Source organism: Corvus kubaryi, unplaced genomic scaffold, assembly GCF_017639235.1.
Source record: "Corvus kubaryi isolate FWS band 111438036 unplaced genomic scaffold, C.kubaryi_AGA036_p1.0 37398, whole genome shotgun sequence".
NCBI classification, from domain to species: domain Eukaryota; kingdom Metazoa; phylum Chordata; class Aves; order Passeriformes; family Corvidae; genus Corvus; species Corvus kubaryi.
In genome coordinates, this window is record NW_024581137.1 from 20644473 (window position 1) to 20671361 (window position 26889).

The following is a 26889-nucleotide window of genomic DNA, read 5'->3' on the forward strand; positions in this document are numbered from 1 at the left end:
GGGGGGAATCCAGGTCACGTCCGCAGCCAGACGGCGGCTGGCGGGAGGGACGCGGCGAGAGGCACCGCACCGCGCCCGGACGGGCGGCGAGCGGCGCGGGGCAGGCGCGGCCACTCCGCTCCGCCGGTAAGTCACCCGAGTCACCCGGGCTGCCGCTCGGCGGGCAGCGCGCCCGACCGCGGGCGTGGGCGAGCAGGGGGTGCCGGCTCCGCAGGTTGGCGTCCCGGAGCGCCCCCGGGGATCGCCGCGCTGCCCGCCGTCCTGCCGGCACTGCGGGGCGGGCGCGGGGGAGCCGAGCCGCGCTCCCCGGCCGCTCACTATATTTAGCCGTCACCGGTGGGGAGAGCGGCGGCAGCAGCGCGCAAACGCTGTCGGGGAGAGAGCTCCGCCGGGCCGTCGGGGCGCCGCCCGCCCGCAGCAGCATCCGGGGGCGGCGGGGGGCGAGCGGCGGCGCGGCCCGGCGGGGAGGGCAGGGACGGAGCCGCGGCACCGGCGGTATTCATCACCGCGGGGGGCGGCGGGGCCGGGCGGGGGGAGCGGCGACGTGCGCGGCTGCCGGCGCTTCCTGATTTATTTATGTTTGCAGCATAGGTGGTATTTCCCCGTTAAGAGTTTATCCATTGAAGTTTTCTATTTGACTTTCTAAAGCGGCGGCGACGACAACAACAACAACAGAAATCCGCGAAGTTAAAAAGCCAAATGTGTTAATTGTTAACTAAATATAGACGAGGAAGGTTTGGAAGCTGTAGTGGGTGGATTGATCAGGCAGCGTACGAGTAAAATGAAAAAGGGAAAATTGTCAGCCCTATGAAGCCAATTGCCGGTGGGAAGGAAGGATCGCACCTGCTCTGGTGAGTGGTAGGAGCCCCATAGCCCCGTGGTCCCCAGAAACCTTGTTTACCCTCCTGTGATCCGGATGCAGGAAGGCAAAACACAGGTTAAAAACGCTGTAATAAATACCAGGTCTTACCAGGAAGGCAAACGGGACTTTTTTCCTATAGTATAACCCGTGTTCCCTTTAGTATTTTAACACAAAAATCGTGCATTTGAACGGAGCCATCTGCTAGTTATAGTAACATATTTAGTGTTTATTTACAAAACTTAGTCTGTGGTAAATATATGTTTGCATAATTGATAGACTGGATATTTTTATAAAAATGGTTTGTTTTCCTTTTACAGTTCAGTGCTACTTGTGTGTTGAGACAATTTACTAGATTTTCTGATTCCTGTTTTCCCTTCAAAATAAACATTTGAGTAGAAAAACCAAAACAACAGAGCAAAGGGTTTGCTCTTTTTTAAGAAATTTCAGTAATGACAAGGTAATCTTCAGGAGACTTTACCATAATCAGTGCACTTGCATTGGTTAGTTGTATTGCCTCACAGAGAGGCTTGAGTTCTCTCCCTTACTTTGAACCCTAAATAATACAGCTATATGAATGTACAGCCTTTTTTTTAAAGAGAAGAAGGTGGAGTAAATCACTGGAAAGTATAGCCCTTCACTTTCTCATAGAACAGCTGTTTAAGGCACAATAACAACAAAAGTTTTGTGAAACTGTGTATGCCTACTTCCTTCCTCACAGGGCTTTTTTTTTCCTTTTCTACTAACTGGCATGAAATCACCCTTCATATTAGTCCCAGGACCCTTAAATTAGTCTCAGCCTTCTTCCAATTTATTTGAATTGGTGACCTTTGGATGAGCTGGTGTGTTCCATTGTTACTTGCTAATGATGGAATAATCTAGTCCTGACATACCAGTTGTGAAACCGAGGGCACTGCTGCTGGATGGAAATTCAAACGTCTTATGGCTCCATGTTGGAAAAGGCAGGATTTAGCTGTGGTTTTCGTCTGCTTTTAACTGTGTGAACTCTGATTTTCAGAGCTGAAGGGGCTCAAACCAAAGTCTGTTAGAGTTGATGGAAAATCTGCCATTGATTTTTGCTGGTTTTGGATAACGTCTTGTATGAGTTGGTGTTGAGCACATCATGGCTACGCCAAATTTTTTAGTCCTTTCAAAATGCTTTGCATATCCAAGTCATTATGTAGAGTCAATTATTTTGTATACTATCTCTTTGTGAGAATGTTCTTCTGCTCAGTAGAAAGTGGTGGTGTTTTTGTTCACTCTCTTATATGCTACAGCATTAACTTTATTATCTGATCGCTTCCTGTTACGTCAGGATGACACGGGGGATTTTGGAAAAAGTGAAAATGCTTTGTTGAAGGCTGCTTACCCTGAAGATGGGTTTCTTCAGGTATTTTTCAAAGAGCTTTCAAAGACTAGTGGGACATCTGAAGTCATAAGACATGCTTTCTCTGATGTGCGTGTTGTACTTCCCTTGTTCAGTATGTGGTTGTTTGCTGCCTTTTGGGGTTTTTTTTCTTACAAATGTGAAGGGGAGAAAGTTGTTAGTGATAACAGATACTAGTGTTCTGTGAAAAAGCTTGCAGAATAACACATACCTGTGGCAGGCGTATATCCTCTCCTGGCTTCCCTGTTGTTGATGATGAGCATGATTTTTCCTCTTGGCTATTTGTAAAAACCCAGCCAAGAGACAGTAGGGAGGAGAAGGACTGCTAAACTTAAATCATGGAAGTTTGTCAGAGTTTATTGTCTAGTGCAGCCTGTCTTGAAATTTGATTCCATTTGGAAGAGAGTCAGGGGATGAAACCTCAAAAAAACCCACCTGATTTGAGGCAGGACGTCCTCCAGCAAGAATCTCATTTACCACCGGAAGGGTGAGACCAGGAATTTTGGCTCCTTGGAAAAGGAAATTCTGGAGCTCATTATCTCTCCACCATCATATTCTGGTTTACTGATTTGGGGTTTGCTTATTACAAAAAGTTAAAGAAGGCAAAAGAGGCATGCATGTGAAAGAAGCTCAGGTAAATAGGCTCAGATGAAGGAAGGCAGGAAAAGCACAATTACGGTGAGCCCTCATGCCTTGGATTTCCTTCTAGGATTTGGAAAGTGCTAATTTTCCCAACCAAACTAATTTGCTCTTAAATGAGAGATGGCCGTCATGGCAGAAAGCAGAGCTGTACTGCAAGGTGTAGGGTAGCAGTGCAGAGCTGCATATTTTCTCCCTCTTGTCCCTTTTCCTGTGGGATTTCCAAATCACATGAGAATCTGGCCTCTGGAGGAAAGGTGGAGATAGTGCTGAGGCACTCTCCACCTACCTGCAGGGACTGAGGCAGCACATCCATGCCATGGTTTTCCAGAGATTATGGTCAGGATCTTAATGTGTGAATTTTCTGTCAGAAAGGGTCAGAGGATCAATCAGGAAGGATTGTCCTAATATTTCCACAGTTCATCTTTGTTCCCTTCTTTCCAAATATCAGAAATGGCTATATATGTAGTCCTAGATTCTCTCCTGCATGGCCCCATTTAAGTAAATAAATAAAAGCTGTTCAGTAGCTCTTCAGGTGTATGACAGCAGAATTCTGCCAAGTCACCAAGGAGCTTTCCTTCTATCTGCTTAACTGAAGGAAGACCTCTGGGTAGGTGAGGAAGTCTGAGTCCAGGGATCTGCTTGGCTTAATTTATCCCATCAAAAAAGGTAGCAGAATAATTCACGTGGCCACTAGTGTGGCAGTACTGCTGCTGGCATTTTTTAAACTTGTCATTAATGGTGCAGTGAAGAAATAATCTCCCTTCTTAGGGATGAGCTAGGATTTTATGTATTGTACAGGGATAACTAAAAAAACAGTGCATGTGTTATGAGAACCTTCGTCATTAAAATCAAGGGCAGACTATAAATTTCTGTGTAAAGATTAAAGAATTGTATTCCTTTAATTCTATGTTATTCCATCAGTTGTATGTGGTCCAAGAGGACATTTTGAATAAACTAATTGAGTCTTGCATAAGTTGTTTCTCTCATTTAATTCACAACACGTGAATGAGATTTCTTCCATTATCCATCACAACTACTTAATTTAAGCATGGTCATGGTAGGGGGACAATGCAAGTAAAAAGACTGGTTGGGAAAGTTGGTTCTGTTGTTAACCTTTTCAATGCATGGTCATACTGCCAAAGTGCATGTAAGCCTGCAACTAGAGAGGAGGAAATTGAAAGCAAATAAAATGCTTATTTGAAACACAAAAGTTAACATGAGTATTCAATTTTGAATGCTTTTGGTCATAAAAATTCTCATTTTACTCTAACCCATTGTATCTTATTAGAAATTAAATATCCTGTGAAACTAGTGAACTAGTGAAAGAATTAAAGATTAAACCATAGTTTAAAAGAAATACTTTATATCCTCAAGTGTCTTAAATATAGAGAAGCTGTAATAATTTTTACTGGTGAGCTAAAAGGGCAAATACTCTTATGTTATAATTAGATTACATGCATGAGAGCAGTGTGATCATTCTGGACTACGGAACTGTTCTATGTCCTCTGGTGAACCTAACCCAATAAATTAGGGTTCTGTTTTTCCATTGGAAGAAATAAAATGACTGATTATCAAGCTCCTAATAGTAAGGTAGAAAACAGAGCAAGAAGATCAATGTCTCATCGAGTGAATTTAAAGTCAACCCAAATGTAAGTCTTTCTTCTACTGGACGGAGTGAAGTTGGTACATGTAGAACCAAATGGCTTGTATGTATGCATACACAATGATTTCTGTTTTATCTTGGGTTCATTCTGCTCACCTGCTAACTTTTTTTCCCTATTTTGATGCTGATGCTTGAGTGTCTTCTTTAATACTTCGTGGGAGTTGGTTGGCATGAACTGCATGCCGCAGGTACAGCACCAATGTTGCTTGACAGTAAGATGTGCTTTGCAACAGCTGTGGTAGGAAAATAAAGGAGCTCTTTGACGAAAACCAGAAGTATCTGTCAACTACATAAGTGTAGTTGGGTCCTTGAACAATTGCTCACTAACTGATATCTTAGTGACATGCATATGGATAAACCATTTTCAAAACATTCACAAGAAAAATATTCTTCTGTGGTTAAGAAGAGCTGATTTCATCACCGTTGCAAGTTGACTTCCTTGAGTCAAGTGTCATGTTTGCTCTCATTATCTACAGCTGTACAGTGTTCTTGAACTATGGGCCTTTTCCTTTCTTATGTTTTCATTTGTAGACCTTCACATCTTTCTTCCACTGACTTGGTCTTGCACCTTTGCCCCCTTAAGTATCCTCTTAACTCCACACCTCCCACTCATGATTTTCCATTGTTTCTCTTGATTCTGCTGTGCCAGCTCTTTGCCATGTGCTCCAGCCCAGCTGTACTTTGGCAGGTATGGAGTGCTGCTGCTGCTGCTTGGTTTCCTACCAGTGGAAAGAATGAGCACAAATGAATTGCAGATATTTCTTCTTTAGTGTTGTTTTTTTCCTCTGACCTTTAGCACAAAATATTCCTGGTCCATTTGCCTACCTTCTTGCACCTTTTGACAGGTAGGATTGCCTTCATGTGACATTATACTGTTTTCTAGCTTTACATTAAAATAGTTTTATTCCCATGATTTATTAACTTGTCCCCAGCTCTGTTTTATTTTTAATATTTCATACATCTTTAAAAAAAACGTGGCATGTTTGTGTGCAAGGTGCCTCAAAGTATAATTATGAGCTGTAGCATTTATGTATAAGGCTTAAAATAACTTTGTTCCTCACTTCAGGAAATTGAAGGGTTTATCTTGAGCTTTCTTTTATAACTTAGGTGTCTTACCTTCTATACTGCATTTTTTCTCATTAAAAAAAGATAAGGTGAAATGCATTATCCAGTTAGATAAACTGGGAAAGAGTCTGTACAGAGTTGTATCCGTGTAAATCCAGAATATACATGACCATGCACATATGAGTTAAAAGAATATTCCTCTGTAGTGTATTTGTGACAAATTTAATTTTTAAAGCAAAATAATTACTTTTTCTAAATATTAAAATATAGTTTTATTTCTACCAATACAGAGAAAAATATATCTGGAACACAGATTGCTTCCTATGCAGTGCTGAACTGCATATATTTTGTGTTATGCCTGAGTCACTGATGTGACTTACTGAAGTGATTTAGTTTATTGAAATCCTCTGTGTGACCAGAATAAAACAGCTTTGGCCAGAGGACTTGGATCAACTATTCAACTGCAGAAGTTGCTGATTATTAAGGTTAAAGAAAGGAGAAGAAATACCAGAATTAGGGTTTGATATGCAGCCTTAATTCAGGTGTCTTTGAATGTATGCAGGTAACTAAGGTTTAGAGTCCATGAATGGTATTGCTTCACTTTTCAGGGTGCTTAACCCTATGTAATAATAGTCATCCTTGAAAACTACACTTCCTCTTAACTTTATTTGAAACCAGGAAACTTGGGATCAGATCACAGGGTATGCAATTGGTTATGTAGGATATTGTGAGCATGTGGTCCTTGCCTGTGAGTTATACATGTGTGACAGTAGTTTGTCACTGGTTATTGCGAATTTTGAGTTGAAAATCACCTCTGCACCATGAAGGTATCTAACCTGATTACCCAGCTTCATGTTCAATTGTTGCGAACTCTTTGGCTCTATTTCTCTTGCTTGTCCTGTTTCCCCTGCCCCCAGTCCCATGCTTCAGACACCTCACACTTTTCTCCTTTGCCAGAAATGGGAGAGGGATGCTAGAGACCTTTTGTTTTTCTGAAGAGTCTTATGCATGGAGATAGCATCCTTGACCTTCTTTCCTCTTAGAATGTCCTGTCAGTTGCTCCAGTTGCTGAATCTGGCCGATGTTGAAGGCAGCTGCCATACACCTGATTCCTTCTTACGGGGCCTTCTTGCCACCAGAAGGGATACGCCAATGACGAGAGTCCTGCTTGCCATTGTGTTGGCCAGAAGCTGTGCTTATGCCTTCCTGACTTTCTGAGTTACTGAGTATTGAGTTCTTTGGGGTTTTTCTTTATCCCCAGTCCCACTGCCATTTGGCATCTCCCTCCCTTGCACCCCTACCTGGCAGTTCTGCTGCGTGTGTGTGTGAGCACTGACACGTGCTGTGAGACTTGGACAAAAATGGTGATAGGCTCTGTAGCTTCTGAAATGCATGAAGCCTTCTTTCTTGCCGAGTAGGTTCTTGCACAAGATACCATCTTGATGGCAGCTGTCTTCATTTGCATTGAACTCTGGGAGAACCCAGAGACTGCTCTGATAGTCAGGCCTCCTAGGAAGCCTGTTTGCTTTCATCCTCTGCCCAGGGAAGATGAATCTCACCCGCTGCCACTCTCACGGTAGGATGCGGGGAATGTGCTTGCAGCCATTCTGGCCGTGACTTTCCAGTGGTGGGAGGATGGTGGGAGTGTGTTTTGTGAGGCAGAAGGATCTTCTGCTGTTATCTCTTCAAGAGGCCGCATATCAAAGCACTCTCTTAGTTTTGGGAAGTGCTTTTTGTGCTTGGAGGTTAGGCACGAGTGGGAGTAGCATGACCTGGGGAAAGAAAGTGCTGGATTCTGTAATTCCCGAGGGAGGGAGGGCTCTGGTCATACTGTCTCTATAGAGCTGTTCCCTGAGCTAGCCATCCTCATCTCTCCATCCTACCTGCACTGACATGGATAAGTCTCCTTGCTTTGGCTCTGCAGTGGCTTCTCTCCAGTGCCACTTTCCTTGCATGAAGCCATGTACATGGAAAACCCTATGTACATAGAGTGTGCTCCCTTCTGTTTTCAGATGTCTTCGCATCTTCTGAAATTCCTGATAGCTGGTAAATTCAAGAACCTGGATGGAACATGTTTTTTTTCCAAGTACTACAACAAATGTTTGTGAAGCACAAATAAACTTAGGCAAGCCCCTCTCCCCCATTTTTCCTTTCTGACTAGATTTTATTTTCACAGGGACAGCAGAATTCATCCTTGTCATAAGGTCCTTTCTTGCCAAGTTACAAGTTCTGTTCCAAGGAATAGAATTCAAGTAGTTGGAAGAAAAAGAATTTAAAATTTTGTGTATATAAAAAAGCCCAACCCCAAACATTTCCTTTGCTACTTCTGTAGAAATAGCAAGACTCTTTGTACAGGTTGCCTAGAGATGTTGTGGCATCTCCATCCTCAGAGACACTAAAAGAACAGGTGGACATGGTCCAGGGCAACCTGCTCCAGGTGACCCTGCTTGATTGAGCAGGGTGGTGGACTGGACAGCCTGCAGGTCCAGACCAGCCTCAGGCATTCCTTGACTGAAACTTTCTGAAAAGGCTTTGAAAGAGAATTCCAGTTCACTTTGTTAGAGCTGAGTGAAATACAAAATAATTTAAGATAGATTCATTCAATGGAAAGTGTAGAGCACACTTTCAAATTAAGCTGGTCTGTCAGGCTTGTCCATAATAAATTCAGGAGAGTAAAAAAAATATACTATGAATTCATACCAAATTAGCAGAGCAAATAATATTGCTTCTGTCTACACACATAACTGAAGCATCTCTGTAACTTTAAAAGGTACTCTAAATGCATTTTCCATGCACAGATCAGAGTTACGAGCTTACTTAAAACTTAGAGAATTCATGCTCTCACCTTTGCACATATGAGGACAATTCTCAGGATCATTGCCTTTGATCCCATAGGAAGAATCACAGGCTTTAAAAGGAGCCAGGACTTGCCTGCTGTTCAGTAGTAATTTTCTGATTATACTTTGCTCATAGGAATGTAAGTGTAAAAAGCCAAATTTACATAAGCAGACTACTCTGTGAACCTTTGCCCTCCCCTCTCCCTTGACCTTTGCTGTCCAGTTTGGCTACCAGTGCTTTTTCAGAGATCTCTTTCTAGGGTTATGTGTCTCTAGCAAGAAACCCAAGTTCTGAAAGCAAGAAGGTGGCGGAATTGCTGCCACAAAACCTGAACTCAAGTAATATTCCCTCTCCCATTACTGCTACACCTACTCATAAGGCAGCCCTGTGGGGACCAGTGTGGACGCTGGCTGGCAGCCAGGTGTGTAGCAGACATCTCTTTACCTTTGCTCATAGATGGATCTCATCCACAAATGGCAGCTAGAAATTCATGTCTGTAATATAAGTTCACATTGGTTTAACCTGTGTTTTGCAACAACAGTGCAGGCTGCCTTTTTCCTGAAAAAATTCTATTTCTCAATATTTTTGACATACTTCATTTTCTTAGCTTAGGACTAGCAGGAAGATTTATCAGCAATTTATGTTGGAGATAGAAGGAAAAGGGGAATTGAGTTGCTGAGAGGATATTGCTTGCTGGCTGTACAAGCACAGTGTGCAATAAGACAAAAAGCTTGGACTGCTCTTTGTGAAGTTCAGCTCCAAGCCAAGTTATAACTTGAGCTCAGCCTCTTCAAAGCATGTCTGTATAAATATAGCTGTATTCCGTTTTGATGATCATGAGTCTGCAGCTGAATTAATTATTTGATAGTGCAAGAAAGATATGGAAAGGGAGACCTTTACCACTGAAGCCCAGATCTACAAGATCAAATCTACAGTCTAAGTTTCTTTTTTAATGTTTTGTTGCTAAGTGCTTCCTGATACATCATGCCTAATCTTGTCAATATTTCTTTAGGTCTTGCTCCTTTAAATAGCTCTGGATGAGTGGAACATCCTGTACTTTTTCAAAGATCTCCTGGAGTCAATGAAAGCCATTTGTGTGAAAATGGGCAGCTGAAAGAAGCAAAGGCACTGTGAGCCCTGCACAGTCTTAAGGCGGTCTGTGTTTGGGAAATGAGAGTAGTATGGCATTACTGTGTTTGCTTTGGAAGGTAATCTAATCTAAAAGAGCTTGAAACAATTTGCAAATTAGGATCGTGGAAACCTCAGTGTCATTTTTTTTCTTCTTTAAGAGAAGAAATATTTAAACCCAGAAAGAGCTTTAGGCAGGAAGAATTTGAGAGATTCAACCTGGCAGATGTTGCAAGGCATGTGATAGAATAGGACTGAGCTTTACCTATTGCTGTGTGAAGTTATGATCTGCAATCTCTGTTAGGAGCTCCAAATTTCACAACACTTGGGTGATGGTGTAACAGGAAGAAGGGTGTGGGCAAAACTACAGAGCTACATATGAGTAATTCAAGACCTCACCTGTTTACCCATCTGGAGAGCAGGGCAAAGTGGGGAAAGCAGATGGGCAGATCAGAAGTTACAGTTTAAACGCTTAACTTTTGCTGAGTTTATCTGTATTGAGGATAGTCTTTGGGGATTCGTGTTTGTTGCATGCTTTTTGCTTTTTTTGGTGGATGCATTTTGAGTCAGAAAAAAATGATGTCTGGTATCACACCTTTTATGTTCTGTCTCAGCATAGTAAATTTGAGTTACTAAGTTATAGCCAGCAGATGCCAGCAGTCTTTGTGGTACTATACTGTTAGTTTACCTGGATGTGTTTTCTGCAATGATGTTCCTAGTGGTGAACAACCTACCTTTTTAGTAATATCAAAGAGGTGGAATTACTGCCTCATTTCCATGTGAAAAAGTCTTTGTGAGTATCACAGGCAGATTATGACCTTAAGTAGTGCCCAGAAGTGATATGTCAGAAAGAAAAGGCTATGATCCCAACAATGATTTCTGAAATTCAGTCAACCTTATGTATGTTTAATAAATGCACATCTTCCTGCAACGTTTGAAGTCAGGGGTCAGGACTCCAAAACAAACTTAATGAGATTGTCTTCAGTGGCTATTGCGGCTGGAGAATCAAGAAAGGCAGAAATAAAGGTAGGTGATGCAAGCCTACTGTTTTCCAAAGCTCAGCAGTTTTGTGAGCAAAGTGATCTGCTTACAGGGTGTTTTTAAGATGGAAGTAATTTTATCTACAGTGCTAAATTTGGAATCAGTATACCCAGCCATATGCATCTGTGTATATGGCAACTCTAATATCTTGATTTGGGGATTAAATTTATACCATGCTCTTACGTGTTCTTCTTCAGACCTTTACCTTAGATTTTGGTTTTGTTTTGTTTTTTTTTCTTTTTCTGTTGTAATGTGAAATCTTATTGTTGAATATTGTTGCATTTCTTGTTTACTGATATCTTTATGAAAAACTTGATGAAGGTTTGTGAAAACTCAAGGCTCCTTATAGTCTTATATGTCAGTTAGCCAGCAGTATTGAATGCAATTAATGCTCTTCCCTTTGTAATCCAAGCTAATGTCCTCTAATCAGCATTATGTAATTCAACAAACAGAGCAAAACCTACTGAATTAAGATAGTGTACTGTTCTGTTATCTCTGGATGTGCAGCACAGCACGTATTTTTTGTGTCTTTTGAGCATTTTGTAGATCAGTAGCTGAATTTCTGGGAGTAAATGCATTGTATTTTTGAGTCAATGAATTTCACTTTCTGTCAACACTTACATTCAAGTTATGTTTCTGCTGAATTACACATTGTTAATTAAGAATAATTTTATCTCTTTGGTTAACAGAAGGAATTGGGGCATTATTAGGGTGTTGGCCTTGCTGTTTCCATAACAGGTTAGCTCCTTTGATCTGGCTGTGTTGACAGTAAAATTGGGTCTTCTGCTTGGACGTGTAGGAGAAGTACATGTTTGTTTAGACCGTTATCGAACTGGAGGAAGTAACTGGAGTTGGTAAAGCAAAGACAGGCACAGTAGTGGTAAAAAAGAGAGAGAAAATTAAGCAATGCAGGGTCACTCAGAACACTGTCACTTTGCTGATGTAATTTGTGGCTGTAAACAGAGGTCATGACATCATGCTACAGCTATCCCAGCTCTTCTCAGTTTTGTACCATTTTCCTGTAGTTCACACAAGCCCAGTCCTAGAACGCTGCATTCCCTTTTGTGTACTGCTCATTATTTATTCTTTTTTTTCCTAACCAGAAGAGATTAAACAGGAAAGAGTTCAGGCAGGATTTGGAAAAATAATAGAGCATGAAACGAAAATTACATTAGCAAAGACCGCAAAGTGTCTGTATATATCTGTTAGTGACCATGTCAGTATTGTCTGAAAGTATTGGTAAAATGTAATGGCAAAAAGTGAGGGTTTTTAAAATTTTAACAAGGGGATCTGCTTACTAGACTTTGGTCCGTGTGTGATGGTATTATCACCCTGGAAGTGCTCGATAGGAATTAATTTGTGTAAAGCACTGGCAGCTGTGTATTACAGAACAAGAAGACTTTGGGAGAATGAGGAATAGCCAGCTACTGAAGTCCCCTCTTGTATGATCATTTGTGGTAGTAGTGACATGTCCTGGTTTTGAACACTAAATGCCTTTGACCTAATTTAACTCTAGTGTAACAACACTGAGAATATGGGCCATTTACATCATGGAAAGGAAAAAGGAAAATACATGGAAGTATTTCCTTATTTAAGTGTAATATTTTTCTGTAGTTAAAAATATGCAATAATATAAAGCAACATACAGCAAAAATAGGATTCAGTGGTATTTGCTGAAAGTAAGCATATGTGGTCTTGTAAGCACTGTGTGACATTTTAGATTTTATTTAATTTTCCCTTTAAGCTTCAGACTGGAAGTTAAAGTGCCCTAAAGGAGTCTTTATTCTAGTTGAAGTGCTCTGATTGCAGTGATCTTTTCTCCTTTTCCTTTTCTTTTTGGTAGTATTTTAAGGTTTGTGGATTGTCAGGGAAGAAGTGCCATCTCTCTTATTATGAACATTGGCAGCTAAAGCTACTCGGTGCCTTTTCAGTGATCTTAACAATCACTAGTGAGCCAGAAAAGGAGGAGGACCTTGCAGAATTGCAGGTTATATGCGACCCTGATTCAGAAGTGTGTCTGTAATTTAGAAAACTTGCAGGGCAGGTTGTGAGATCCATGCTGTGGTTGGCCATCTCACTGGCTGTCTGTTTCTTCTCAAAAAAATGCTCTTTAAAATGTTACAACAGCTTTCAAGGAACTTGTGATTTAAAATCACATAATCTCAAAAAACCAGCTCGGTTTTTCCTATATTCACATAATTCCTTATTGTTCTTAATTTTTTTTTTTTTTTTAAAGAATCCAGCTTGTTCTAGTTTAGTCCTTACAAGGAAACATTTCAGAAGATTAAAAGAAAAGTCACAGTTCCAGTAGAGTATGTTTATGGTCTTTAACTCTTGTTACTCCAGAGCCACCACTCTCAGCTGCTGAAAAGTCATAAGGATCACTAGATTCCTTTTAATTTGCCTGCTAAAACTGCTGATGAACTTCACAGGTGTCTGGGTGGCTCTGCAGAATGACTGGGAGCAAACTGTTTTAGGCAAAATCCTTACAGATGAATAGTGGACATGGCGTAAGCCTATTTTTCATAATCTTCATTCTGTCATCATACTGCCCTGAGGAACTTTTGGAGCCTAGTGGTGATTTTAGAAATGTGTAAGGTGGCATTAGAAATAAGATGCATATGGAAGTAGCAATAATGAAGGAAGAGACTCTTTCACCAGTTGGTGATTGTTTGGAGATGAATTTCCTGACGTGAAATTTCCAAAGTGCTAGGAAGTCATCTGATAACATATAATAAAAATGAGCAGATTGCATCCCTGTTATAATTATGGTGTTAAATTTGCAGTGCTGCTTTCTTGCCTAAATTCCAGTATGTTTGGTCTGAATTGTTTGTAAGGATAGAGTAGTAATCCATCAAGAATGACAAAATACCATGGTTTGTTTGTGTTGTGTTGTCCAAATAAAAATCCCTTTTCCTTTTGTACCTGCATATATTGAAGACTGCATTTACCTATTTGTATGTCTGTAAATGGTGCTTTACAGTCATATGAAAAGAGATACAGTCTTTTAAAGATCTTCTGACATATTTTTTTATGTAATTATGGCTATTTTCTATAGCTTCTCTGGTTTTTAAACACTTAATTAGGACAAATGCACCTAAGTGGTTCAATTTTCAGTGCTGTCTGTTTACCCGTGTTAGAAATTATTCTTTAACTCTGTGTGTTTGCTTTTTTAAGGATATCATGACTCATTATTTACTCGTGGGTAATCATCTTTAGTAAACAGTGCATCTTGTGAGAGCTAATACAGAACTTTGTGTGTATCAGTTAAAAAGAGACCCTTCCATTCAAAAGTTCCTGTCAGCTGTCACCTCCTCAGCTAATATCACCTCATAATATAGAACTAGTCACAAAATACAGAAGCAATGTTTGTGTTTAGAGAAACAGGAAAGCTTGCAAATAAACCAGAACTCAGTAACATGTATGACTTCAGGGCTGCAGCAAAATGTATCTACTCATATAATACTAGAGATTTCTATTTTGTGTCCGATAACTTACTGCTATGTTTAGTTGGTATTGTATACATTTTCAATTAATGGAAGCAACAGAAAAAAAAGGCATGAAATAGAACAACTTAATTTTGTCCTTTTTCCTGCTATGGGGAAAAAATATACTTTGTATCTATTACCAGTTACTTTCCTTAACATGATATCCTAGGTTTGGATTTTGAATCATTCCCTGGCTGACTAAGTGATGACTCCCTCATTTTGTCTCCTATTTATAAAAGAAGTGAAAAGATTTAGCTCATGAATTTTTCATACAGACTACTGGTTGGGGCCAAATGCTGTCCTCAGTTACAAGTCAGTGTCGCTGGTGAGCTGTCAATGGCAGGGTTGTGAATGTCTTTCAGTGTAGTACTGAAACTTAAATGTTTTGTTTCTAGTGTGCTTATGGGGGTAAGAATTAAGGAGATGGTAGATAAACTGATTATAAAAATAGATAGGAAATAGAGGTTCATTTTCCAGTCCAACATGCTGCTGCCAGTACTGAAGCAAGAGTATAACCATTACTCACTGCCCTGCGGGTGCTGCACCCTGCAATGAATGAGTACCATATTTTAAAATATCTAGTAACATTATGAAAACCTGAAGTCGAAGCAGAAGTTCAGATCCTAATTAGTGAAACTGCCTTTCCACCTTTGGTGCTGCCAGCCAGAAAAATATGATTATATTTTAAACTTTTCCAAATGGACTTTGCCTTTTCCCTTCTTAGGAACTGCCAATGAAACCAAGAGCAAGGAAAGGTGTAGCACAGAAGGCAGCTTTACGTGCCTTCATAGCCTGGTTTCAGGTTGGTAATATCTCTCTGAAGTTTCACGGTATTCTTTCAACCTCCCAGTTTTTCTGTACTTTGAAGTTAAAAACCAAGTTAACCTTTGACCAAGAATTTCAAAATCGCCTGGTAGAAAGCCCTTCCCTTTCTGCTGCCTGATAAATGAAAAACTCTCCTCTGCATATAGGACTCAAAAAACCTCTGTAGAAAAGACATGAGGCTTTATTAATTCTGAATTGCAGTTTTTCTGGATAATTCTTTTTAGAAGGAGGCATCTCTTCTAAGTGTTTGAAGCTCTTCCTTCCTTTTTGACCTGGAGAATAGAATACTGAGCAAAAATAATTAGAGGGAAAATGTTAGCAGTGCTGTCATGATGTGAAGACTTTACCTGCAGCTGGGCTCTGCCAAGTGAATGAAAATGGCTGTCAGCCTCACCAGCTCGACACCAGTCTGAAATAAAAGAAGCAACCAACACAAAGAAAACTAAATGGAAATACACCCCTGCCATGTGTTTTTTGTGCTGTAATGAGGAAAAAGATTCCTTTGTGCTGAACTTAAGGTTGTTTTTTCCCATTGCTTGTCTCATTCAGCATCTATTTTCTGAAAAAGGGCAGAGCATGGGCCACTGCTGGTTTCACAGCCCTCTCCAGCTAGTGGGCATAGGAAGTCTTCTCAGCCCCTGTACTAAATTTCAATAGAAAACAAAGAGCATTGTCTGGTATAGGGTAGATGGTATATTTTATATTTGAAATTCCAGTCACTGCTCCCTGCATGAGCATCTTGAGGTTTCTGAGTGAGTCTGTCAGCACTTTCATAGATTTCTGTTCTCTTGTAAGGCTTTTCGAAACTTTTTTTCTGATCCTGTGTCTGGATGGCTCACAGGGGCACTCATGGGCTCTATACTGTCTGCAGGAGGGTTTTGTGGCAGGAGAGAGCTCGGTATTGGTACCTCCTGAGCACAGCACCCTGTCATGCTCTGTGAGCTAGAGCTGTGCCTGCTGCTGCCTTACATTCCCCTCGGTGCTCCCAGCAGAAGGCTTCACATGGAGGAGGCTTTCTGTCAGATGCACAGGGTAGCATCAGTGGCATGGTTCAGCAGATGTGCAGTTCTGAGTGAGATGGGGAGATCTACAGACTGTAGATCTCGTGGTCTGTAGAGCTGGGTGAGTGGTCAGCACCTCTCTCGCACCCATAGGTAGTCCAACAAGCTGTGCAGTGTTGTCTGTGCATAGATACTGAATGCTCCTGCTTCAGATTGGGAAAGTCAGAGATTCCTGCTCATGATGCAGCTCTGAAAACGTCGGGGTAGGACATTTCTAGTACTTTTTCAGGAGCTGATATGTACCTGGAAGGAACATTCTTCTAATGGAGGCAGTGTTGTTTATTGCGGGATACACAGTTTTTTGGAAGGCAGGTGGGACGTGAGCTATCTGGTACTACCAGGATAAGGCAAGATAGGTCTTTTAAGAGAAATCATAAACGTGTTTGGCACATACACACAGTAAAGTGTCTCTTGTAAGACTCATTCTTCCAGTGTTGCCTAATCAATTTGGTACGCTGTTTTTGAAGGTTTGATTTCTTTTATGCCTTGTGTCTCCTTCTGGTATTCAGATGTCTGGCTGGTGAGGCCTTTTGATGCTACGTGTTGTATTATGTTGTATTATGAACTTGTCTTGCAAACCCACTAGATTTTAATCACTTGCTTCTTCAATAACTGAATCTTAAATATGCAGACTCCTTAGCACTTAGACAGCTTTATTTGTCTATCAAAATCATTAAAACCAAGTCAGTCTATCGGAGCTGACTATCTTGAAAGGGTTACTGATTAAGATACCAGCTTTATCCAGGGGCAGCACAGAGGTGAGTAACAGTAGCTAGATGGACAGAAAGATTGGGAAAGAATTATTAATTTAAGTATCTTGGAGTCATAAACTCCTGTTTAAGCAGAGCAAGTCTGTCATTATCTGTTTTGCTCTTTCTGTGGGCAGTTCCTGATCTCTCTAAGGCTGCTGCTGGGTGCCATTCTGAAAATCTTGTCAAGGATAATTGCTGTTGCGAAGGTAGATGTTCGCACATTCTGGAAGATGCCTGGGATATAAAAATGGTGATGTCTCTAACTACCCATTTCCTTGCTTTTCCTCTTTTGAAAAAGAGGTGTTAGAGAATGATGCTGGTAAAATGGATTGACTGCCCTTGGGTTTTTAAATTCCATCTTTTCTTTGGTTTTTTTTTTCTTTTAATTTCTTATTTTCTTTGAATTTCCTGGATTCTTCTTTACCTTTTAAATTATTTTCTGTGGATAGTTAAAATTCTCAGAGAGGTTTTTAGATATAGAGTATGAACAGTGCTAATTAAACAAAGAGCAGTTCCTGTTGAAGCCTGTCTGTGTGGCAACATGAACACAGAATGGAAGAAAATACTATATTAAGAAGGGATCTGAAAGATGTGATAAATCCCCCCTTCTTTGCTACTAAAATGCCTTAAAAATGGAGAGAAAGCTGATAAGGCAGTGTGTTGAACATAGGCAATATACTGTATAGAAGCATAAGTTTAGCTTTCAGCTTACGTAATAGACAGGAGAAAATGTCACTCCAGATTATACTAGTTGCACTAAATGCCTGTCTATTAAAAGCAATTGAGGTTTTTTTCCTGCTGTGCTGGCATAAAGAGCTGCTGTCTGTCGTGCTGTAGCATCCAACCAACACAGTTTCAGCTATGTTGAACTTTTTCCCCTGAAACTCTATGTCTGTGAGTTACTTTGCAAAACTTGCTTGGAATTACGGATATAAAAGTTGTGTGACAAGGAAGCAGGCTGCTGTTCCATCAGTCTCTGCTTTTCAGTGTCTTTTCTCAGGGCAAAGCAGAATTTTAAGAGTTTTGAATGTCAATTCTTCAAGTATTGTGCAGGCAAACTGCTAGTTATGCTAATTTTACTAGGCAAATTTTGGGGAATTTTGATCCTTAGCATTTATATTCAGTGGTAGAAATAGGATATGTTTAGTTTAAACTTTTAGAGGCACAGTGCTTGAAATGGGCTGACGTAGCATTATGTGCCATGTCGAAAAAGGAGACAAGCTTTTGTCATTGCTATTATGATTTTTCTTCTAAAGTGCAGGCAGAAATTGTTTAATTTGTGAGCAATCTAAAATAATTTTTCCTCCATTTAAGAAAGAGGCTTATTTTTGTGTTTGTTTATTTGTTTGTTTTTAACTGGCCGGTTGAAAACCTTGGCTATTGTGTTTTGTTTTGTTTTAGGAAAGAGACCAACCAAAGTGATCTTTCATTTTCTCCAAAATATGGTGCTACTCTGATAAGAGTTGAGGAATTAATTTTTTTGCTGGGTTTTGATACTAGATACAGGATCTTAAATTTTCAAATGTGACTCATGATTTGGCATAAGGCCATTTTAGAGTGCATAACCTAAACCATCTGAAAGATGGTATTCAGTTTTTACTGGAAACAAGGTTCCATTAAAGACATTTCAGTTGGCCAGAGAAATGCCCAGGCATCCAAAATCACCTCTTGTATGTGCAAATTGAGCTTATTACTTTCCCTCCACACTGTGTTTGAAAGCTTTTCATAGTTTGAAAAAGTTAAAGATTAAAATCAAACAGATTTTTACATCTATCTGTGATTACATAGTACAATGTGATGATACTATAATTTATGATATAGTGTCATTTATTATAAAACAATTGTATTATTATTGCCTGCGAGGGGAAGGCTAGCAGGAATAACTGATGGCTAGACAGCATGTGAGATTTTGCTATTTTATATACTGCAGTTAAGAATCCTCTGTAATTTTCTCTTTATAGCCCTTACAACACGGATTTTGTGGCTCTTTCACAGAATCATAGAATGGTTTGGGTTGGAAAGGGCCTGCTGTGGTCAGAGACACCTTCCACTTGAATAGGTTGCTCAAAGCCTCATCCAGCCTTGCCTTGAATGTGTCCAGGGTTGGGGCATCCAGAACTTCTCTGGAAAACCTGCTCCAGTGCCTCACCATCCTCATAGTAAAGAATTCCCTCCTAATATCTTACCTAAGCCTACTTACTTCCATTTAAAGCCATTCTGCCTTATCCTGTCACTGCATGTCCTTGTAAAAAGTCCCTCTCCAGCTCTCTTGTAGGCTCCCTTTAGGTGCTGGAAGGTGCTCCAAGGTCATCCCAGAGCCTTCTCTTCTTCAGACTGAACAACCTCAACTCTCTCAACCTGTCTTCATTGGAGAGGTTCTCCAGCTCTCTTATCATCTTCATGGCCTCCTCTGGACTCACTCCAACAGGTCCAAGTCTTTGTTATGTTGAGGGCTCCAGAACTGTACACAGCACTCCAGGTGGGATCTCACCAGAGCAGAGCAGAGGGGGAGAATCACCTGCCTAGCCTTGCTGGCCACGCTGCTTTGGATGCAGCCCGGGACACAATTGGCTTTCTGGGCTGTGAGTGCACATTGCTGGGTCATGTCCAGTTCTTCATCCACCAACACCTCCAAGTCTCTCCTCAGGGCTGCTCTCAATCCTTTCTCCACCCAGCCTATATTTGAGCTTGGTACTACACTGACACAGGTGCAGGGCCTTGCACTTGGCCTTGTTGAACTTGAGGAGTTCTGCACAGGCCCAGCTCTCAAGCCTGTCAGGGTCCCTCTGGCATCTCTTCCCTCCAGTGTGTCAACCACACCACACAGCTTGGTGTCATCAGCAGACTTGTGAAAGTGTGCTCAATCCCATTGTCATGTGCCAACAAACATGATAAACAATGCTACTTTCTCCTTTTTTGCTTCTCCTTGGTGATGAAGCTGCTACACAGATGATTAAGCAAGACTGAGTTTGTCAGTCTGTGATTCCATGGGGCTCTGGTGAGGGGAGACAGTAGGAAGGAAGTTGCTAAGTGGCCTGACATAAAAGAAATAACTTAATCTTACGGAGCAAGATGTAAAACCTAGCAAGGCTTCTTGAAACAGCAGCACCAAAATCAAAAGTTTCATCGAATGACAATTTATATATTGATAGATAAAAGTGGTGTGCTGTGTTTATTTCTGCCAAGGAAACATTTTCCAGATTTTTGTCATCAGTAACTACCTGTGAGGATAATCTGAACCTTGTCACCAAAATACATCTATGAAGACAGTCCATGAGCGTGAGCTTGCTGGTGTGTTTCATTCCCAAACACTGGCCATTTCTCTTAACTGCTAAAACAATGGGGAAAATAATTTGAATGTAATAAATAAAATGATCTGATTTCAAATAGGTGAGACTGTCAGTCACATTTTGTGTTTATAGGATCACTTTCTTCATGGCAGAAAATGGAAATGAAAAAATTACTTAGGAGTTCACCATGGATGTGTCCTATGGGTCAGGTTTTCAATTCACTACTGTTCTGAGTGAAGAAAGCAGGTACAAAACAGAAGGAAACCTAAAATAGTTCCATGAAACAAGAATCAAAATAACCTGATAATAAGTGTCAGCATCCCATGGAAGATGCATTCATAGTTAATAATTTTGATTCCTCATCAGTGAGGAAACTGCAGAGTGTTCTGTCCAAGTTTTTAAAGATGCCATCCAAAATGCTGTCCAAGATTTTGATTAAAACAGAGTATGCCTTTTGCACAATGAGTTGTTGTGAATGGATCTAATTAACAATGAACAATTGGAACCACGAGAGAACAAAATAAAATAATGGTTCAGAAAGTTATAGAGTTTTTCCATTACGTAGTCCCTATGACTGATCCCAAATACAAAAATCATAGATTTTTTTTTTCTAATTTCAGGGTCAAACACCAAAGTTGAAATATTATATGTAGCAAAAGCTCTTCTGGTTTGTAAAATTGAAAGTGTGGATTTCTAATCCATTGTAGCTTAGCTATTATATTTACTTGCTTTGTCATAGAATCACAGAATATCCTGAGCTGGAAGGGACTCACAAAGATCATGGAGTCCAGCTCCTGGCCCTGTAGAGGACAGCCCCAAAAATCACACCATGTGCCTGAAAGCGTTGTTCAAGCACTTCTTGAACTCCTTCCTTTTAAATAGGGAACTAAACAAGTATGAAAACGTTTTCTGAATGAAATTGATAAGAGAGAAAGTAGAATGTTTTGTGTCTTAATATTTCCTATGGCCATGGAATCATACATCAGAGGGATCAAGATGGAAGACTATGAGCCTCTGCCTCTGTCCCCTATTTTCCCTGTCTCTCTCCTCTGCAGCAGGCTTTGAGCACCTCCTATCACCACCAGCTCTATGCTGATGTGGAAGGATAGTAGAGGTGATGCTGCCCATTCCTCCCTCCAGTCAAATTGGCACCACTCAGCCCCCTTGCACCTTGGTCCAAGTGCCTCCTACCACTTTATTCCTCCCTGTCGTACTGCCTTCCTGTAGCTCAGTTCAGGGACCCATGCCAAAAGTCAAAGCATTGTAATTAGTATGTTTAAAAAAATAAGGGGAAACATATTACTAGTGCAACTGATGTCTTTTGCATGGATCTGGAATCCCCTTGACCATCTAATTAATCATAGTGCCTGCCTCCATAAAAGCAATTAATAATAAAGTAGTGGATTTTTTTTGGTCATACATTGCCCTAGCAACAGTTCTGATGTGTTCAAGTGTAACCTTAAAAATCCAATACAGAATTGAATGTTACTGATAGCAGTAATCAATTATTTTAAAAATCTAAACTAGGAAAATGAATCACTGATCTTAGAGAAGAGGTTTGGGAAAGTAATTCCAATTTATTTGCTATATTTTCTTAAATAATGGTCAGATTCTCCCATTTCAGTTTACCAAAAAGCCAGTAAGGTCAAAACGATATCAGATTAAATTTATATAAAATATTTTGACTTTGTTATTCCCAGCTCAATGTTTTACTGTGAGGAAATGTAGAAATCATTCTGAGTTAACAAGAGTAGAAACTGTGGTGGCCATTACTAAATAAAAAAATGTGCATCACATAGTAAAATAACTTCTCAGCTATGTTCTGCTCATGGAATATATTGAAGTGAAACCTAACATCATCTTTAATACAGATAGTGGGATGCTTGCAGTCCTCTTTGCTTCTGTGTTTCCTCACTGTTAGGACAGGCTGGCTGGCAGCCAGCTTCAAAAGCATCCTCAGGGCACAGCTGTATCTGGAGTGGGTCTCCTGGGGAATGCTGTGCAACCAGCCACAGGTCTCTGGTGTACTGGGAACACCTGTCCTCAGCAAGCTGCTGGTGAAACAGGAGATCCAAAATACTGCCTGCATCCCCCATGGTTTAGGGCATCCTGCTCCTGTGTCCAAGTGCCTTTCATGACCAGATGGACCAGAGCAAAGGCAAGAATATGGTCTTTGTCCTTGGTGGTGTGTTACCGAAGGGGTGTCACTCACGTGCTGGTGTCCCTACAGGAGCCTGATCTGGAGCCGGGCTGGATGTCTCGCTCCGTGGCTCTGCTCGTGCCTGTCATGCAACCACCTGTGCGGCTGCTGGGGATGGCACACCACCTCGGTCTCTGCTTCCCACTCACTGCCAAGGCTTGCAGCAGCTGACATGCTTTGGCTGGTTGCTGGAGTACATTATCTGCCTTTAGTGTGATTTGTTTTGGGCTCAAAGTTTGCTCTGCTTGTTCATCATCATTTGCTAACCGTAAAACAGGTATATGCTACCAACTTCAGCCTACGTAGGAGAGCTTGGCAGAGTCTGTGGGCATCCTTTAGGAATGATATGCATTTAAAATCCCTTTTATGGTAAAATATCCCTTACTATAAGTGGTGATAATGCTCAGAGGATTTCTTTTAAAAAAATTTATTTTGCTTATAGTATTTCTTTTAATACATCCTTGCACATAAACCCTCTCAGTATAATTACAGCTTTGTAAATCCCCATTATTTGTTCTCTCTTTATAACAAAGGATTTGTCTGTTGAGTTACAATTGCAAGTACCTCATAAACCCAGTAGCTGAGTACTATCTGTGATATACTGGAAGAAACAAGCAAATACCACCATCTTTCTAAAAATACAGAAGTGTAAATGAAGCCTTTTTTATGGAGCATCCAAAGTGGGGAAAATACCACTTTCCCCTTGTCTGCTAGTTGTGCATTCCAAGGTTTTCAATGTGCGTGAATCCAGTTTTGAATTTGAATACTTTGATAGATTTTTTTTTGTTCTGTTTTCCTTTGGTAGAAATAAACACAAAAGGCAAATCCAATGGATTTGCTTTGGTACATTAATACTTAACTCCTAAGCAAATATCTTACTCTGTCAGTTTGTCTCTTAATTGGAGTTTAGCCCTATTCCACCTTTCAAAAAAACTGCTGGAGCTTCAGCATGCTTGACCTTAGCTCCAGAAAATAAAGCAAATGATTCCTTAAGGCTTTTATCCTGTTACCTTAGCCAGAAACCCTTGATTCAACGTTTTAAATTTAGTCATAGTTGGTTATCACTAGCAAATGATGTCATTGTCAGTAACAATGTTTTCCACCACTGCTCCAAAGGAGATGAAGAGAAGTTAGGCAGCTGCAGACACTAATGAAATATAACTCAGTTTCACTGAAACTTTTTGCTTTATATACTGGGGATAGGGAGACATTTACCAAAGCCCTTTTTTAGAAATACCTGCTTTTATTTCATTGTCTGTTTCATATAGGCAACCAAAACTGCCATTTAAAAAACACTTCCCAGCAGAATTGTGGGCCTGATGATTATGCAGCGTTGATGTACAACACACCTTAAAATCTTTAGAGTACTGTAAATAAGAAGAAATAAATACTCCCTTTAAGCTTGCTTCCACTGACTTTCAAATGTCAGATTTCCATTTTATTTATTCTTTGGGTATTTTTCATAGCTTTCAAAATGTATGCAGAGCTTAAGGACATTTCTTGCTCAAATCATGCAGTCTGTGCCACAGTTCTGGACTGCACTGGGACAATTTACTGGGACACATGCTGTACATAGGATTTAAATGAGGGCATGTGCCATACAGGTAGAAAAAAAACAGAAGAAAGAAATGTAACAAAAAAAATCCTAGACTCAAAGCAGTTAATGTGCTACAGAGCAGTTCACCGTATGTTGCCCCCATTAGATGCATGTATTAAACCTTTGCTTTCATGGAACTTGCTTTAATTTTGGATGGAAGTACCCTGACAGCTGCATTCCAGTGTGTAGGTGTGGTGGTTGTCATCCACCATCCCAAGAAGAATAGAACAGCACCAGTTATTAGAAAAAGCAGTGGGGGGAAAAAATACATGTTCTGGGTGTATCATGAGTTGAAGGCAGCCAGGCTTTATTAAGTTCTAGGATGTGTTGGGTTGGTAGTGACACCCTGGAAAAGATAACATAACAAAGTCTGTCATGTTTTATTCTAGGACTCAACAATGAACTTTACTGGCTGGGGATGTTATGTGGCAATACTTACTGTACATTTGTCCTTCAAGATACTAGCTTTTTAAATTCAGCCATCTCACAGAAGACAAACCAGGGACAATTAAGAAAATCATAATCATTAGTGTGTCACTGTGGTCATTATAAGCAGAAGAGTGTATGCTTTCTGAGAAAAAATATGAAGGTCCAAGTCTCATCTCTGCAGTATTTTATGCTTACTCAGACATATGGACAATGATTAAAATCAGGCATCTGGTGTAAAGCAGTCTGAATCTAAGGATGATTGAATGGCTGAAGAAACCTTGTTTTGGCTGTCTCAGCATATCTGCTGCCTGGTTTCTTCAGTAAACTGGCAGAGGAGAGGAGAAAATTCCAGGATGCTGTTTGTACCATCAATCTCAGAAGTGGTGACTTCCACCAATAACTGCAGTATATGGTTAAACAGACGTGGGATGAATACCCGAGTTCCCAAAACTTCCCATTTCACCATCGCCATACGTCACGTATAAAGCTTTAAGATTCCCCTTAGATCTGACTATTAGTTGGTTGCTTTTTTAAAGTTTTGATGAATATCAGTAGTTAAGAAATAAGGATGAAGGCTTGTTTTCAACATCCTGATGCTTTTCACACTCGAGTCTTTGGTCCTAAACAAGGTTTTCAAGCCTAAGTGGAATGCAGGGTTTCTCATCGGCTACAGTGTGCATCGTTGTGCTTCCCGTGGCACTGGGCCAGGCCCTATGGAGATGACATCCTTAAATATCTTTCAGAGGAAGAAAATAATTGGGTTTAGGGCATATGATTATACTATGTACAGAGGGAATAGCTGCCCTTTTTGGGGATATGCTTAGTTCTCTTGAATTCAATTAATTCTTACATTACAAAAATGCCTTAGCTTTTCCTTTTAATGGCATAAATAACGTACCTTTTCTATAAAGAGTAGTGGAATAAATTTGAAGACTTTAAACAACTATTTTTGGTATGGTTTTTATTTTAAAAGTAAATTAATTTATCATTTTACTTTTCAAAGTCAAGGAGAATTGTGACATTAACATTTCTAATGTAAATACAATGTACTGTAATAGAACTTGAAGGTCTACTAGCCAAAGTGTATTTAATCTTGTTAGTTCTTCATTAAAACAGAGAATTGTAATGGAAATGCTGGCAAAACAGGACTGCAGACATTACAATCTGTGGACTCATTGTTTACTGGAGAGGATAATAGCTTCTGGACAGCATATTTGTAGCATTTTCAGTAAAGCAGCTTTGAGTTTTTATCTTTTTAGTATGGTCTCAACAAGCATACAGCAGTAGCAATGGTGATTTTTGTTTCAACATTATTCCACCTCTGAACAGTTGGGTCAAGCTACGTGGCTGAAATTTAAGAATTCTTAGACCCAGGAGGATAACTAGCTTCCAAAAAGTCATTGAGGTCCCTGATTTCTATGACAGCCAGTCATCAAGAGCAATAATAAATGGTGACTCTCTCTTGGGCACTTTCTTGGGGAGCAGGACAGATGTGAGATGGTGGTTCTTGGCTGGTCATGCTGGTGGGGCAGCAGAGCACAGAGCACATATTCCACTTGCATTTGGCAGTCCATGTGTAGGCAGGTACAGCTGTGGGTGGGGTTATGTTCAGTTTTTTGGCAACAGTGGTTAATTTTTAATCTGTATGTATGCTTTAAATGGAACTATTTTATGAGTTCTCTGCCTCCCGGCTATGATCTTGTCTTTGCTGTCCGATCTAAACACAGACTTTCTTCTGCCTTTTTACCCTGTAGAGAGCATATACCCACATGCTGATTATTATTAGCATTGTACCGGTAGTAAACATTCTCAGGATGCATCCCTAGGTCCCAGAGTTTAGACTGTGCAGACTGTCTGCTGCCTCACAGCACCAAGCAGTCCGAGGCACGCTGTGTAGAGTTCCAGAACTGGGAATGCCTGTCACAGATTAGACTTTGGCATGCTGCAGTCATGGCTTTTCACTCTGCAGAGTGCATGGCACAACTTGCTAACTACTGCAAGTACCGGAACTGTGAAATCAAATGGCCTTGAGTCAAGACTGGTGGGGCAGGAAGAATTAAATTAACTTTCTGTGCCAGCGGAGTTCCTTGCATCTTGAGGAAGAGCTTTGTTGAGGGAGGTCAGTGAGATTTTTCCATGCTGTCTTTTTCTTTCCCCTACACTTTTTGTTCTTTTTTACTCCACCTCCACTGACATGCTTTTAATTCTTACTGGGAGCTGCTTAACAGAAGAACTGAAACTTACTGGAGCAGCTTTAAGAATGAATTTTATCTCCTGGTCAGAATTGCTCATCCCCCACTCCTTTCTTTTTACTTCCTTGACTCTGATGGAATGAGAGCTCTCTGGCTTTTTCAGGCCTGGGTGGCTTTCTGGGATCTTTTGTGAAAAAGGAAATTGTAGTTACTTTGTTCAGTCAGTCTCTTTGTGGACCTCTGAACACCAGAGCATCCTGCAGGGACTAAAAAAGGAAACTGAAAAAAATTCTGGAGTGGTGGTGAATCTGTCTAGAGGACTGAATAGATTTCCATCTTTTGGTAACTTCATTTTTTTCTAAATGAAGATGCCTGTGATGGGTGTCAGGAGCTTCAAAGTGAGTTTTAATAGGATGAATGGGATTTGGTTGG

General features: G+C 40.5%; 1 protein-coding gene across 6 annotated transcripts in view; it reads left to right on the top strand.

The window, feature by feature from the left end:
- Nucleotides 1-29: 29 nt before the first annotated feature.
- Nucleotides 30-26889, top strand: part of THRB (thyroid hormone receptor beta) — a 157012-nt gene continuing 130152 nt past the window's right edge. For 4 of the 6 annotated variants that reach the window (XM_042042767.1, XM_042042766.1, XM_042042769.1 and 1 more), the window contains exon 1: nucleotides 30-126. The gene's annotated coding sequence lies outside the window, so the exon portion shown is untranslated. Of the gene's footprint in view, nucleotides 127-595; nucleotides 852-26889 lie in introns of those variants that run through there. The other 2 variants (XM_042042774.1, XM_042042770.1) reach the window with 1 other exon arrangement.